This window comes from Hemitrygon akajei, chromosome 10 (assembly GCF_048418815.1).
Source record: "Hemitrygon akajei chromosome 10, sHemAka1.3, whole genome shotgun sequence".
Taxonomy (NCBI): domain Eukaryota; kingdom Metazoa; phylum Chordata; class Chondrichthyes; order Myliobatiformes; family Dasyatidae; genus Hemitrygon; species Hemitrygon akajei.
Genome location: NC_133133.1, coordinates 136,838,036 through 136,854,337, shown reverse-complemented (window position 1 = coordinate 136,854,337; position 16,302 = coordinate 136,838,036).

The window sequence follows — 16,302 nt, the reverse complement described above, 5'->3', positions numbered from 1 at the left end:
CAATAATGGTAAATAATTTAATTTATATAAATTCTTTACATCATTATCAACTCTTATACCTAAATATTTTATACCATTTATCGGCCATCTAAATTGAGTTATTAATTGACATTGACTATAATCTCCTTTAGTAAGGGGTAGAATTTCACTTTTATCCCAATTTATTTTGTAGCCTGATATTTTCCCATATTCTTCCAATCTAGAAGATAATTTACGCAGCAAATACAATGGGTTTGTTAAATAAAGCAAAACATCGTCAGCAAATATATTAATCTTATATTCCTCCTGGTTAACTCTGAAACCCATAATATCTGGGTCTGTTCTAATTAATTCAGCTAATGGTTCTATCGCCAACACAAATAAAGCAGGTGATAATGGACAACCTTGTCTAGTTGACCTTGTTAACTGAAATGATGTTAAAATTTGACCATTTGTCATTACTTTAGCTTTGGGATTAGTACTTAAGGTCTTAATCCATTTTATAAAAGATTTTCCTAACCCATACTTTTCCAATAACTTAAATAAAAAATCCCATTCCAATCTATCAAATGCCTTTTCTGCATCTAAAGCAACTGCCACACTCATTTCCTCCCTCTTTTGTGCCAGATGAATTATACTAAGTAACCGAGTTACATTATCTGCTGATTGTCTATTTTTGATAAATCCTGTTTGATCCATATGTATTAATTTTGGTAAGTATTTAGATAATCTATTCGATAAAATTTTTGCTATTATTTTATAGTCGGTGTTCAACAAAGAAATAGGTCTATATGATGTTGGCTTTAAGAGATCTCTATCTTTTTTTGGCAATACTATTAAAATAGCTGTCGAAAAAGATTCTGGAAGTTTATGCGTACTTTCCGCTTGGTGTAATAACTCCATAAAAGGAGGAATTAGTAAATCTTTAAACTTTTTGTAAAATTCAGGCAGAAAACCATCTTCTCTTGGGGATTTATTACTCGGAAGTGATCCTAGAGCTTCTTCGACCTCTTTTAATGTAAAAGGCATATCTAATCCCTTCTGTTCTTCAGAATTCAAATTTGGAAGAGTTATTTGTGATAAAAAACCTTTCTATCTCAACATTATCATTTTGTGATTCTGATTGATACAGTTCAGAATAAAAATTCTTTAAAATTTCATTAATTTCTAAAGGTTTATGAGTAATTTTATTTACACTTGTTCTAATTGCATTTATTGTTTTGGAAGTCTGGTCTGTTTTTAACTGCCAAGCAAGGATCTTGTGTGATCTTTCACCTAGTTCGTAATATCTCTGTTTAGTTCTCATAATTGCTTTTTCTGTTCGGTATGTCTGAAGTGTATTATATTGTAACTTCTTGTTAACAAGTTGTCTTCTTTTTTCTTCTGTCATATATCTTTGAGATTCTTTTTCTAATTTTGTGATCTCTTTTTCCAATTGATCTGTTTCTACCATATATTCCTTCTTAATTTTAGAAGTATAACTTATTATCTGACCTCTCAAATATGCCTTCATTGCTTCCCATACTAATCATCAACTGAATATAAATTTGTATCTAAAAACAACTGAATCTGCTTTTTCATGAAATCACAAAAATCTTGATGTTTTAATAATATTAAATTAAATCTCCATCTGTAAATCGATTCCTCTTTATCCATCATTATCATTGTCATTATCAAGGGGGAATGATCTGACAATATTTTTGCTTTATATTCCATATTTTTCACTCTGTCTTGAATATTCATTGATAATAGAAAAAAATCTATCCTTGAATAAGTTTTATGTCTATTTGAATAAAATGAATAATCTCTTTCTTTTGGATTTATTCTTCTCCATATATCAATCAAATTTAAATCTTTCATCAATGATAAAGTTAATTTTGCTACTTTTGATTTTGTAAAAACCTTTGTTGATCTATCTAAAACTGGGTCTAAACAAAAATTAAAATCTCCACCTATTAGTATTTTGTCATATGCGTCAGCCAAATTCAAAAAGGCCTCTTGTACAAATTTTACATCATTTTCATTTGGTGCATAAATATTCATAAGAGTCCATAGTTCTGAAAAAAATTGACAATGTATAATTACCTATCTCCCCGCAGAATCAATTAATACATTTTGTATTTTAATTGGTAAAGTTTTATTAACCAAAATTGCAACTCCCCTCGCCTTTGAGTTAAATGAAGCTGCGATAACACTTCCGACCCAATCTCTCTTTAATTTCTGATGTTCTATCTCTGTTAAGTGTGTTTCTTGTAAAAAAGCTATATCTATTTTCATTTTCTAAATATATGTTAAAATTCTTTTTCTTTTCACCGGTCCATTAAGCCCATTAACATTAAAACTTTAAAAATTCAGTAAATTAGTCATTATTTTTAACAGGGTTACTCCAATCTATAATAATACCTAATCTTTCAATTTTCGTAGTACCTTGGGGAATCTTTTTAAAATTCTTCATGTTGCTATGTGTCTTTCCACCGATTGTCCAGGCAAAGAAAGATAAAAGAAAAATAGATTATAAAGAAAAAAATAACAAAATACCCCCCTAATGTTGTGAATGAAAAAAAAACACAACATTACCCCACTCCGTTGTACGGGTCATGGCAATCACCATGATTACACACGTGAATCCCATAGCAATCGATCCGAAGTTCCCCCAGCTCCCCCGTAACATGAAAAAGTATATTTAAGAGAAGAAAAAATAATATCACTACTCTCGATTAATATTTCTCAAATTTTAACCTTTCTCCCTCTGTATCATATAATTAAGAATATATTTAAATATTTTTCTGTCCTTAAACATCCATCAGTTCCATTCACTGTCCCTATCTTCATCTTTAATCCGTTTCACTTTTAAATCTTTGACTGTAATTAGCGAATATTTGGGAGTTCTTGTGCGAATTGTTCTGCATCCCGATAATCAGTAAAAAATCTTCTTTTTCTGTCATCCAAAAAAATTATCAGGGTTGCCGGGTGGCGCAATATAAATTTATAGCCTTTTCCCCATAATACTTTTTTCGCTGGGTTAAATTCCTTCTTTCTCTTCAAAAGGTCATAACTTATATCAGGATAGAAAAGAACTGTTTTCCCTTCTATCATCAATGGCCCGTTTCTCTTTCTGGCATGTTGGGCAGCCGCCTTCAGGATCTTTTCTTTATCTTGATATCTTAAGCATTTTATCAAGATTGATCGTGGGTTTTGATCAACTTGAGGTCTTGGTCTTAAGGCTCCATGAGCCCTTTCAATTTCAATTAACTGGGTTCCTTCTTCCATTTTCAAAATTTCCTGGATCCATTTTGAAAAAAAATTATTGGATCCTCTCCCTCTATACCTTCTTTAAGTCCAACAATCTTAATATTGTTCCGTCTGCTAAAATTTTCAAGCACATCCACTTTTTCCAACAATTGTTTTCTTTCTGATGTCCAGGCAGAAATATTATCTTCCATTTTATTCACTCTATCAATGGTGTCTCCCATTGTTTCTTCCAAGTTTTTAATTTTCTTGTCCATTTTGTCTTGTCTTTTCATCATTTTATCAAACATAATCTTCATATTTGTAATATCTTTTTATTACTTTTAATGCTTTTAATTCATGCATTATTTGCACCAAAGTTTTTCTTATGTCTCCATCACCTTCAACCTCTTCCTGTTGCTCTTCTTTGTTTGTCTCTTCATCTTCATCTGATTTATCCAGAGAATCTGATTCCACCTCATCTTCACTTTCACTTTCAGTTCCGATCGTAGCTGGGATTTGTAGTTTGGGTTGCTCGTGTTTGCGCATGCCCCTTCCTTCACGCATGCGCAATTCCTGTTGCTCTTTTTTTTTGCAAACAGTTGATGTTGCCGCAGTTTCCTGTTCTGTATCGCCAGAGGTAAAATGCAGTTGAGCCCGAGGATCTTTCATAGCGACCGGCCTTGATTTTTTTCCAACTTGTGTTGTCTTCAAAGTAGTAGTTTTCTTCTGCTTCTGTTTAGGAGGCATATCTTAAGACAATCCTGAATAGTCTATAAGTAGTTTTTAAAAAGTATTTACTAACTTTTCTTCACTTAAACATTATTTTACGGGTTTTTTACAGGAGAACTGGATTTCCACATCTCGATCCTACGTCATCACGTGACGTCCCCCATCCACACCCTTCCTGTAGTAAGGTGACCAGAACTGAACATAGTACTCCAAGTGGGGTCTGCAAAGGTCTTATATAGCTGTAACGTTACCTCACAGCTCTTGAACTCACGGTTGATGAATGCCAACACATCATACACCTTCTTCGCAGCACTGTCAACCTGTTCAGCAGCTTTGAGTGTCCTATGGACACGGACCCTGAGATCTCTCAGATCCTCCACACTGCCAAGAGTCTTACCATTAATATTATATTCAGTCTTCAAATTTGAGGTACCAAGATGAACCACTTCTAAACACAAAGTACACTGACGAAGAATTGGCTTGCCCACAGAAGGCAACGGGTGGTTGTAGATGGTTCGTATTCTACATGGAGATCAGTGACCAGTGGTGTTCCGCAGGGATCTGTTCTGGGACCCTTACTCTTTGTGATTTTTATAAGTGACCTGGATGAAATAGTAAAAGGGTGGGTTAGTAAGTTTGCTGATGACACAAAGTTGGGGGTTGTTGTGGATAGTCTGGAGGGTTGTCAGAGGTTACAGTGGGACATCGATAGGATGCAGAACTGGGCTGAGAAGTGGCAGATGGAGTTCCACCCAGATAAGTGAGAAGTGGTTCAATCAACAGGTACAAAAGCTGGATGAACTCAGCAGGTCGGGCAGCGTTCGTTGAAATGAGCAGTCAACATTTCGGGCAGTCTTCAGTTACTTACATATTTTGGTTAGATTGAATACCTTATTAGAAAATTTTAAAATCTCGTTCTGTCTTTGATTACCTTTACAGCATGTAACTGTGAAGACCAGGGCTGACCTGTTCTAGGTCACAGTTAGGCCAGTGCATCAGCCTGAATGTTGCCTGAAGGATGATTTCACCTTAATGATTCTGAGTTGTTAGTCTGGAGTGTATTGGAAAATATATTCCAATAAGGGAAACAATGGAAGGTGCTTGATACCAGTGGGGATGAAAGCTCTGGTTTCCTATAATGGTAGCGGATTAGAAACTATTTTAAACACGTGCCTACCATCAGAATAAATATCAGCAGGCAGTGGAAAAGCACCAACAAAAGCCACAGCAGCAAGCTAAGTGACATAGTGTCGGGAAATTTAAGAGTTGACTCAGCAACTAGTTTTCACCTTTGTGATTCCCAGCATAACTGCCACAACCAGTTTTTCTAACCTCTGTCCTCAACCACGGATGAACTTGTAGTAAACAGGCTCTGAGCAGGATGCATTAGTGATTACAGAACATCTGTGGCTTCCCACAAAGAATCAAATTATCCTCCAAGAATGTGGAAGTACAAGTGTGCCATATAGAAATATCTCATTCTCATAGCAATGTCTAACCAGCAGGATATGATTGACTGACAGAACCCTCTTCAATTCAACCATCCAACAGCAGCTGAGCTGGTGTAGGCTCTGTTAAGATTGTGATGAGGTTAAGGCCAAAAAGGAAAGTTAAATGTTGAACTGCCCTAAAAATAGCCAGTAGCCATTTCTCACTGAAGCTTTGTTCAACTGGTGCAATAAACCAGAAGTGTATGCAATTAGACCAAGACCATCATGCTGTTCTTGTAATAACACACTGGACACTATATGATCATTTGCTGCTACTTCCATGGCAGAGATGGTTATTGATTAGTACATAGAAATTTATGTTACATTACAGGCTCTTTGGCCCACAATATTTTGCTGACCATGTGACCTGCTCTAAAAACTGCCTAGAATTTCCCTAGCACATAGCCGCCTATTTTTCTAAGCTCCATGTACCCATCTAAGAGGATCTTAAAAGACCCTGTTGTATCCGCTTCCACCACCGCTGCCCGCAGTACATCCATGTACCCACCACTCTGTGTGAAAAACTTACCCCTGACATCCCCCCCGGTACTTATTTCCAAGCACCTTAAAACTACGTCCTCTCATGTTAGCCACTTCAGCCCTGGGAAGAAGCTCTAGCTATCCACACAATCAATGCCCCTCAGCATCTTATTGGGGCTCTAACCAAAGCACAATTAAAATCAACAATGCCCTGTGTTTGATAGTCCAGTGACAAGAGGTATTCTTTTTAAGTAATGCAAAGGGTAGTGATGTTTTCATGGAAAAATCATTGATGTGGTTTTGACCCAATTAACTCCAAAGATGAGCAGAGGGTGGGAACACCAGTAGTGAAAGACAATTTAATAATAATGTCCCGGCATTTCTGTCCAATGGTATGCTTCCCTTTAGTGACAGTAATCTCCAAGTTTGAAACATGTGGGTTCATAATTTGAGCCTTGTTTGGGTTAATGTTTAACCCTAAGAAACGCAGTAATTAAAACAACTTGCTGAGCAAGGTCAAATGTTCTTCCTCCCTCCCACTCTGTACTAGTATGTTATCTACATAATGAAATAAGCTCTCCAAACAAGAAAAAAGAACTTCCACCCTCGTACTGAGGGCATGGTAAGGCTGAAACTGCAGCTGAGCCGAAACAAACCATTATCAATTTTATTTCCTCCCTGTTACTTAACCCATGCTGCACTTGCTGTTTGTGCAAAGCTTCCAAAAGTTCATGTGGATTTCAGTGCTGCTCGGTGACAGCAACCAGCTATCTGTGTGACTGAGAATGGGGCCTGATGATTCTCAGGGATTATCCTATCAACCATATGGGGAACTTGTGCTTCTGCTTGAAAATCATTATACAGTATTCTCCTAATTTTTGGTTTACTCTCACTTATTTTTTCTGTTTTCTCTGCTAATTTTTTTTCTTGAGATGCAAAGCTATTCAAGGCCAGCAGCTATAACACTCCTCCAGCAAGGCAATTGTGATATAACTAGCCCAAGCTGGAATAACTTGGATGGGCAGTTCAGCTTGGAATGTTTTAAAATCATTTCTTTTCAAGTTCATCAGGGACTGTCAAATGTTCACAATTAAATGTGGCACCCAACAAGCAACACTAACAACTATTAACTTTAGCTATTAGACTTAACTATTAACTTTAGCTATAAAGGCTGATTTATACTTGTGTGTCGCATCTAAGCTGTAGGTATTGCGTACCCTATGCCGTAGGGTGACGTGCACCTCCCCAAAAAATTAACTCACACAACTGTGATTGGTCCGCTTGGTAGCATCACATTTCCTCCTACGCATATCCGGTTGCTTCTTCTCTGCCATCTCTGTACACCGATGCGAAATAGATGAACCAAATCATCAAATCTACCTGCCGACATGTGAAAATGTTGGAAATGCATTGCCTCTTCCATGTCTCTCATGAAGAAACTCAACACAGTGGCGTAGAAACCCCACCGCCAACTAGCGTTGTGGTGCACACCAACGCATGCTCGCTATGGCATAGAGCGACACAGAAGTGAAAATCAGGGCTATGGCGTAGGCTGCGGCATAGCCCATATGCACAAGTATAAATCAGCCTTTAGACTGTATTAATTGTGATTACTTCAAACAACTCCAATATTCACTACATAGTTTTAACCAAAACATTAGCTCTTCAGTTACTTAGCTCATAGTTAGTTTCAACCCCCTAAAACTCATTAATTCTATTCAGATATTATAAGTCCCAGAATCTGGGTGGGGTTTGATGTACTGAGTCTCTCTCTGACACATAGACTTGGGATTTTCTTCTGCAGTTGTTGGGTTTAAAGTTATTGTTGATGGTCATATCATGAAACACATTTTTGAAACATCAAGCTCCTTGGGGTGCAGATCTCGGACAATCTCACCTGGTCCAGGAACATCACTGGGATTGTGAAATGAGCCCAGCAGAGACTGCACTTTCTGAGGAAGCTTAAACAAGCATCACTCCCCACTAACATCTTAACTACATTCTACAGAGGCATGGTTGAGAGTGTGCTGACCTTTTACATCACAACCTGGTACTCCAGCTGCAGTGCTGCCAACAAAAAAGCCTTGCAGAGGGTGGTTAGGGGAGCAGAGAAGGTTATTGGGGTCTCCCTACCTTCTGTCCAAGACCTCTTTCAGAGTCGATGCCTCCAGAAGACACGGTACATCATTAAAGACCCCTCACACCCTCTCCATGAACTGTTCTTCTGCCATCAGGTAAACGTTACAGGAGCATCAAAACTAAAACCACAAGGCTACTAAACAGCTTCCTGCCACAGGCAGTCAGACTGCTAAATAGCTGCTCTACCTGACTCTGTTTTGGACACTTTTAACTTGCACTGGACACTTATAGCTTGTTTTTAACTGACATGTGGCTGCTGTGTTTTACTATTTATTGTTATGTTTATTATTTAGTGTTGCGTTTGTTATGTTATGATTGCACTGCTCCTGGGAAACGCTGTCTCATTCTGCCCGGCAGAGCTGATGTACGATTAGAATGACAATAAAGTTTTTGAATCTTGAATCTTGTAAACTTTCCAGACATTGCTTTGAGTTTACTGTCAATTATACAGCTAAAAATTTATTTCCTATATATATATATATTTGGTGCTTTGATGCTTACATATTCCTGCTCATTTCCATAATCAAACTTAAAGAGAAGAAGAATCTAACAGTTGTATACTTTAATAATGAATTAACCTTTGAGTCTTTGAACTAACCACTTACTCCACAATTATTGGAGTTTAAGCCATGTTCAGTTTACTAAACAGTCTCTGGTACACAGTACCTGAAAATTATCTCTAGTTTTTCAGTATCGGGAATAGTGGGGGGAAGTATTCACAGTGTGGTAAAGCTCAAAATAAATTAATTATCAAAGTACATATACGAAACCATATAAAACCCTGAGATTCATTTTCTTGTGAGCATACACAGCATATCCAAGACCTATAATAGATTCAGTGAAAGACTAGGTATCAATGGAAGTGTACCAGTTCACAGAAATGGAGGGAGTTTGGGTGGAAAAACTTGATAAGATATTTTATTACACCCTCTCAGAAATCCCATTATGATAGTAACCTCCGTTTGCTGGAGAAATTGTGGAAATCAAAATGCAAATCATTATCATATTTTTTGGGAATGCCCTGTTATCAAAGACTATTGGAGGGGGATACACAATGCCCTACAAGACATCTTTAAATGTGAAATAACCTTAGAGAGTAAGACCATATATTTTGGATATATACCTCAAGAATGGTTGAAAAGAGATAAATATTTAATGAATATACTGTTGGTGGCTGGTAAAAAGACTCTTATTAGGAAATGGTTATCACAGGAGAGCCCAACTTTAAATGCATGGATGGAAATTACAATGGACATTTACAAAGTGGAGAAGATAACAGCATCTGTTAATCATAAGCTGGAACAATTTGATTCATACTGGGAAAAATGGTTTAATTACATAATGCCTCATAGGCCTGATTTTATTCTCACAAATCAATGAATCTGTTGTAAAAAAAAGATCACTCCCTACTTGTACATAGTTTTTTTCCTTTTGCTTGTTTTTTCTTTCCACTCTTTTCTATAAGTGTATACCTCAGATAAATACTTTGTGGAGAATTGTGATATATATGATTATATGATATATATGTACGTCTGAAATACATCTTATGGAAATGTTTGTTTGATGATGAACTTCAATAAAAAAATTAATTACAAAAAAGAAAGACTACACCCAACAGGACTGGCAAACAACTAATGTAGAAAAGGATAACACACTCTGCACACACAAAACAGGACAAAATAAATAAGCAATAAATATCGAGAACATGAGATGAGGAGTCCATGAATGTGAGTCCATAGGTTATGGAAACAGTTCAGTGTTGGGGAAAGTGAAATTGAATTATGTTGAATGGATGGTTCAAGAGCCTGATAGTTGAGAGGTAATAACTGTTATGTTTTGTAATCCAAAACAATAAGCTAATTGCAAGAATAAGACAGAAGCCCAAGAGAATGGATCTTAGTGTTAATTTAAGCGAGGCATGTACACAAGACACAGTGGCATCATGACATATGCAATTCAGGTATCTTTACATATAACCCATAATGCATAATTTTAATGAACAACAATGCTTAATCAAACTATTTAAAATATTACTCAAATATTATGAAAAAATTAAATACATGACACTCCTCCCTGCTTGGCTATAAACTCCAACTCAATATAGAATGCATCTCAACTTATGTACATCATATACATAGACATAGTGTGTGTGTGTATATATATATATACACACACAAACACAATAGAATATATAATACAACTACTTTAGACATCCACAGGAGAGTAAATTGTAAATTGTCCCATTCAAGCCTAAAAATTTATTTGCCAAGGAGGGTTTCTTTCTCTTGTGGGATAATGTCTTTCCTGACAAGGGGGATCACTCTGCTTGGCAGGTGAGACATCTGGCTGTAAAACTATGTCAGATTCTGAGGCCTGTGAAACAATTTCAGGTTATGGTGGTTGTAGGAGTTGACTCTGGGACTGCAGAAAGTGGTTCTGACAGCTCTGGGATCTACTTTGATATTTGCTTCCCTCCCAGTCCCGGTTTCTTTCTCTCTCTTTATCCCGCTCTTTTTCTTTCTCATGCTCCTTCTCTCTTTCACACCTTTCTCTTTCTTGCTCATGTTCTTTCTCTCTATCTCTTCTCTCCTTTTCAAATTTTTGTCTTTCATTTTCTCACCTTCCTTTTTACTCATCTGTTTTCTTGTGAGAATCTACTTTTGCTAATTTCTTGAGAATTTAGATCTTGTTTATCCTCTTCCATTTCCATAGCACTTATGTCACCCTATTCTCTTTCCCATTTCTGCCTTCTAGTTTGTGCATCTTGACCTTCGGAGGGTGCATTTAGTTCACTGGAATATTCTCTTATTAATCTTTCTATTGCTCCCTTTATGATCTGATCTCACGTCTTGATTTCCTCATCTATAATATCATCTGCCGAACCCTCTGTTTTCGTATCTCCATTGTCTCCTTTCTTTTTGACAATCCATTCATCCTGCTAGGATTTGGTCTTTGTATCTAATTTTAAAAACAGCTTTTTGCCTTTCTCTTGATGTTCATACAATGACCTTAATCAACTCAGAGTAGGTTCTGATTCTTTATACTCACAAACACAAAATACTTTCAACTTTCCTGAAGCACCTTGAACTCTCTTACAGCTTAAAACCAAGCCGCATTTCACAATTAATTGCCTGATTAACATATCAGAAGCTTGCTCAGATATGTTGCCTACAAAAACTGTTGTAGTTGAACCACAGCTTTCATTGTTTCTTTGAGCAGCATGGCCTTTCCTTGGTCCAATATGCTTTCCAACCAGAGGCACAGAGGTTGGCATCAACATCTTTTGAGGCAATTTTCACAATGTACAGCATGGAGACAGTTGTGGCATCATCCAGTACCTTTCTTAATTCACTTTCACTTGATTCTGTCACAAGGCATGCAACATACAAATGGTGGATGGATCTCCAATCAAGTTGTAGTTGTCTCAGTTACTCATGCCCTCTTGTGTTTACCATATACAAACCCAATGTGTCTTGTTGCTTGTTGTGTTTCATTGCTACAAATGTCACTTTCATAGGAGTTATCTTTTCTCCAGTGTATGTTCTTAGCTGGATATCTTCATGCTTCAGTTCAGATTCTTTGAAATGCCATTCAAGTTCATTTTGCAGAATGACTGAAACAGCCGAGCCCGTGTCCAATATAATTTTAATTAATTTGCCATTCACTTCTGTTGTAAGCCATATTGCTTGCTTATTGTAAGTTATCACATGATAAATCTCAAGGCTGCCAGTCCTGTGTCACCTTCATCATTATCAAATTTTTCATCAACAGCATTAGTGCTGTTTTTGAAAATGCAACTTGACTTTTTCTTCTTCTCTTCCCTGTGCAGTCTGTTTTATTTTTGTCTGCCCAACATGCTCTTTGTATGTATCCTATTTTGTTCCATTTTCTGCAGGTTTCACCTTTAAGCCTGCACTGGTCTGCCACAATGATAACACAATTTGTTCAGTCAAATAGGCCTCCGCTTCATGCTTCAATTTTGTTTATGCACACTTTCATACCTGTCTACAATTGTGCCTCTGTCTGCTGTTTCCATTGACACAGCTATTTCAACTGATTTTTAAAATGTAAACTGTACTTCAGTTTGGAGCTGGCTTTGAATGTTTTCTAGTAAGATTCCACAAACTAAACAACCTCTCAATGCATCATTATGCCCATCACTGAAGTGATAAAGCTCAGACAATTTCTTTGATTCAGCCACATAAGCTGAAATGGACTCCCCTCCTTTTGATTCCACTTATTAAACCTAAAGTGTTCTTCAATCAACAAGGGCTTTGGTTCTAAGTGTTCCTGCATTACTTACATGATATCATCAAAGCCTATTTTGGCTGGTTTGGTCAACTTCTGAGCCAACTGTATGCTTTTAAATCCAATGCACTCAGCAAAACTGGTACTTGTTTCTCATTGGCTATTCCATTTGCTTTAAAATACTGTTCAATCCATTTCATATACAATATCCAGTTATGGTGGAATCTATTAGTCTTGCGAGACCATGGATCTGCGCCTGGATTTCCAAGGCGCAGACCTGGGCAAGGTTGTATGGAAGACCAGCAGCTGGCCATGCAGCAAGTCTCCCCTCTCCACGTCACCGATGTTGTCCAAGGGAAGGGCAGGGTCCAATTCAGCTTGGCACCAGAGTCATCACAATACTTACCAGAACGAGGTTGAAGGCAACATTGGACTGCCTTAGGAACTTCAGCTCCGGATCTGTCCTCAGTATTTACTCCCAAAGCCGTTCCCATGAGTGGGTATGGCCGCAAGGCAGCAGAGGTTTGAAATTGGAGTTTTCCCTCTCTTAGATAGACTGCCTCCCCAGGCTGATGAGCTCCATCAATCTGAAGCGCTGGTTTTAAGGTGCCAGGATGCCATTTCTGCTCCTTTTTGATTATTATCACCTGGTACTCAGTATTTATGAATCCATGAATTATTCTGATTTTGCTTTATTCCCCCTCAACAGTCTCTGTCCATTTCTGAAGAAGCATGTGCTACACTGTTTTTTTTTTCACTCAATCGTTTTTTGCTGTGCTTTTTTTTTGCTTGAACTTGCTGCACTTCAAAAAACCATCTTGGGTTCTTTTAAAACTTCCTCATCAGCACTGTCATGTTTTGTAACTCCAAAACTTTAAACTAATTGCAAGAACAGACAAGAGTCCAACAGAATGTGTCTTACTGCAGTTTAATTGTTCCTTTAAATAAAATGCGTATGTATGACCTAGTGATATCTTGATATATATGCAATTTATGTGTTCTTACATATATGCCATAATGAGTTATTTAAATGAACAAGAATGCTGAATCAAACAGGATATTTAAAATATTACTCAAATATTTCTGAAATGTTAAATGCACAACAATAACTGTTCCTGAACCTGGTGGTGTAATCCCTGAGGCTCCAGTACCTTCTTCCTGATGGCAGCAGAGAAGAGAGCATGACCTGCATGATTTGTCTTTTTTTCTGCATGTTGGGGGTGTTTGGTGGTATTCTTTTGTTTTAGTGGGTTCTAATGGGTTCCTTTGTTTTGTGGCTGCCTGTAAGGAGACGAATCTCTAGGAGGCATAAAACATACATTGAAAATAAGTGTACTTTGAACTTTTGAATAGCACCGATGAACTAACAAAGTAAGTGTGATTGATTAGGTAAAGCTAACATAAAGGAATTGAAAAGTGGCCAAGCCCATGGAGAACTGACTCCCTGATTAGGTCCTGTGATTCACTAGGCTCACCCATAAGTTAATTCAGGCCAAATAAATGGGCCAGAAAGTCCACACAACTCACAGGTTACTGGGGTTACTTCAGTGTTTCAGAGCAACCATCTCCAACACAGACAAGGCAGAGGAAGTCTGGAGACCTGAGAATATTAACCATGAGCACTACTGCTAATTTCTTTGTACTGTTCCTCGTTGTTAACTGCTATATAGGAGAAATGCCAGGTAAGTTCCTTTCTGAGCTTTGCAACTGTATTTTTAAATTTAAAATCTAAAACCAGTTTTCATTTTTTTCCATTTAAATCTCTGCTGACCTTAATCAAGTCACTGTAAGTCACCATCAATCAAGTTTGCTGCCATTTGAGTGGTAACCTGATTTTATAATCCCCATCTTTGATTTTTAAATCCTTCCTTGAACTTGTTCAACTCAGTAAATTCATTCAGCCCTGCAGTTCCCATGATTTCTGTGCTGACTTAATGATAGCCTTTGGTTCATCCCTGATTTTAATTGACATTAGTGCTGTCAGCTGTCTGAGATTGAAGTTGTGAATTCGTTTCCTCAAACTCTCCATCTTGCCAACATTTTCTCCTATAAAATATACATACCTCTTTGAAAGGTTTTGTTCATATGTCCCATATCCCGAAATGTAACTTGATATAACTTTTTTTCATAAAGTCCCTTGGTTTATTTTTACCCAGTTGAAAGCATTGAATCAAGATATTGTTATGAATTCCACACTTGGGGAATTCATAAGGAAAATCAGAATGCAGTAGCTCCTTACTACTTGTTTATAGATGATGGTTTCAACATAGAAATACACCTGCTCTCCACAATGGGATCATAATGCTTGTACTTTGATGGGACAAATACTAAAACGTGACAATATCAGAAGCGACTAGGGCAGGCCATAGTATGGTAGGCTACAGATGTGGTGGCAATCAATTTATCTTTACTATTGTTTACAGTAATTAATGCCAAATGTATCAATTAATGCATTAAACAACCTTTAGAGGAAACCATTATTCATGTGTAGATTTAAAATGTGTCAACTGTTAAGCCTTAGTCCAGTTTATCAGTTAGATTTTATCCAGTTCTGGACTGGTCTCAAAACTACACAGCTTCTCCTGGGATAAATATCCTAGTCATTTGAACATGGCTGCACTGAAGGGGAAAATAAACAACTTCTCATGATAAGCAACACACAAAATGCTGGAGGAACTCAGCAAGTCAGCCGGCATCTATGGAAATGAATAAGCAGTCAATGTTTTGGGCTGAGACCCTGCTTCAGGACCGGAGAGGAAGGGGGAAGATGCCATTGTGCTAAAGCTCCGGTCAGTAAACGGAAACACGGTGTTAGATAAATTTAACATCTAACAAAAGAGTCAAAGTCTTCAAACATGAATGTTCAATCAACCTGTTAGACAATGCAGTGTCCTGCAGACAAGAGGCCAAGCTGCGAAGGAAATTTATCAGACAATGCAAAATCCCCTGATGATTCTTGTCAAAAGGCAGTGCTTTCCTCTGCATTGAGGATTGGAAACCTGCTCTTCCAAAGATTATAAGAATCATACAGATGCTGACATACTGTGTAAGGAAATTTAATCACTATTAAGAATTTATCAATATCTTGGAAAAGAAAAAGGCTGCACAAACATAAAGAAAAAGCACGATGAGCATTCGTTAGAAATCTGGAAGGAATTAAAGAGCTGTGGTAGAAAACGATCTACTGGAAGAACTCAATGGGTCGCACTGCATCTGTGGAGGAAAGAAATAGCTGATATTTTGGGTCAAAACCCTGAATCAGGATGTTGGTCGATCCGCTGGGTTCCTCCATCAGATTGTTTTTATGCTTCAGATTCAGAATCTGTGGCCCTCTTGTGTCTTAAAAGAGCTGTGGTATCTTCCCAGAATCTGTTCCCTGCACCAGCTGACAATGGGAAGTGTTAATAAATGTCACTATATCTCATGAGAGCGAGGGCAGGATGCCTTCCTTGTTGCAAGCAATAAGCTTTGAATCAGAATGCTTTGGGGTAATTTGTAAGAGTTAAAAAAATGCAGGCATGATGACAGCTAATGCTTCCATAATTAGTGTGGTGAAAATGAGATTAGTATTGGGAGTACACCATCCTCTTTGTCAGAAGGTAAAATCAACCATCCTTACTAAACCTCTCTACCACTTCTCTTCTGACAGTCCTCTTCGACTAAGATCCAAGGATTCCTTTCAAGTATCCACTGCTTTGTTTCAGATCAGAAGTTTTGCACTATGATGTTTCACCTTTCTAAACACTTACTGTTGTGGATGCATTGAAGACTTAACAGATGCTGTAATAAAGGAATGGACAAACTTCAAATAAGAATAAAAATATCTTTGATCTGTACTTCAAAAACACAATTGGACAAGGTTAAGTAGAAATCAGAATGTAAGCAGCAAACACACTGATAGCATTAATCAGATATTAAAGAGATTATTTTACACAATGCAGAATATATATATATATAAAATCAATAGGGTACTGGGAAAGTATAGAAGTATAGTTTTTGGCAGACT